At 37.8% G+C, this 1,300-nt stretch overlaps 1 non-coding gene across 1 annotated transcript; it reads left to right on the forward strand.

The window, feature by feature from the left end:
• The first annotated feature begins 374 nt into the window (after positions 1–374).
• Positions 375–482, forward strand: LOC148574138 (small nucleolar RNA R71). Its single transcript, XR_015906884.1, has one exon. It is a non-coding gene; the product is annotated as a small nucleolar RNA R71 (small nucleolar RNA).
• The last annotated feature ends 818 nt before the right edge of the window (positions 483–1,300 follow it).

Here is a 1,300-nt window from a genome sequence, read left to right on the forward strand (position 1 = left end):
TCACCCATGTAATTCACCTCTGCTATTGCAGGGTTCTTAGGATCATAAGCTTCTTCTTCAGAAGATGCCTCTTTAGTACTGTTGGATGATTCCTTCAATCCATTCTGACTCTGAGAGATCATATTGACTTGCTGAGTCAATATGGTATTCAGAGTATCAATTTCAAGAACTCCATTCCTCATAGGCGTCCCATTATTCACAGGATTCCTTTCAGAAGTGTACATGAACTGGTTATTTGCAACCATGTCAATGAGTTCTTGAGCTTCTGCAGGTGTTTTCTTTAGGTGAATGGATCCACTTGCAGAATGGTCCAATGACATCTTTGATAATTCAGACAGACCATCATAGAATATATCCAGGATGGTCCATTCTGAAAGCATGTCAGAAGGACACTTTTTGGTCAGTTCCTTGTATCTCTCCCAAGCTTCATAGAGGGATTCACCTTCTTTTTGTTTGAAGTTATGAACATCCACTCTAAGCTTACTAAGCTTTTGAGGAGGAAAGAACTTGGCTAAGAAAGCCGTGACCAGCTTTTTCCAAGAGTTCATGCTAGCTTTAGGTTGAGAGTCCAACCATATTCTAGCTCTGTCTCTTACAGCAAACAGGAAAAGTATAAGCCTGTAGACCTCGGGGTCAACCCCATTGGTCTTAACAGTATCACAGATCTGCAAGAATTCAGTTAAGAACTGAAAAGGATCTTCTGATGGAAGTCCATGGAACTTGCAGTTCTGTTGCATCAGAGAAACTAACTGAGGTTTAAGCTCAAAGTTGTTTGCTCCAATGGCAGGAATTGAGATGCTTCTTCCATGTAAATTGGAATTTGGTGCAGTAAAGTCACCAAGCATCTTCCTTGCATTGTTATTATTTTCGGCCATGTCTCCTTCTTTTTCGAAAATTTCTGTCAGATTTTCTCCAGAGAGTTGTGCGTTAGCTTCCCTTAGCTTCCTCTTCAGAGTCCTTTCAGGTTCAGGATCAGCCTCAACAAGAATGTTCTTTTCCTTGTTCCTGCTCATATGAAAAAGAAGAGAACAGAAAATATGGAATCCTCTATGTCATAGTATAGAGATTCCTTTATATGAGTAGAAGAAGATATGAATAGAAGATGGAGAATCCAAACACAAGGGTGAGGACTGAGTTCGAATTCTTGGGTGAAAAAGGGGTGTTAGTAAATGAATAAATAAATAGAAGGAGGTGAGGAAGAGAAGAATTCAGAAATTTAAATAAATAAAATAAAAATATTTTAAAATTAAAGTTAAAATTCGAAAATTAAGCAAGGAAAATTAAGTCAAATTAAATTAAA

Source organism: Arachis ipaensis, chromosome B2 (genome assembly GCF_059453495.1).
Source record: "Arachis ipaensis isolate K30076 ecotype BB chromosome B2, ASM5945349v1, whole genome shotgun sequence".
Taxonomy (NCBI): Eukaryota; Viridiplantae; Streptophyta; class Magnoliopsida; order Fabales; family Fabaceae; genus Arachis; species Arachis ipaensis.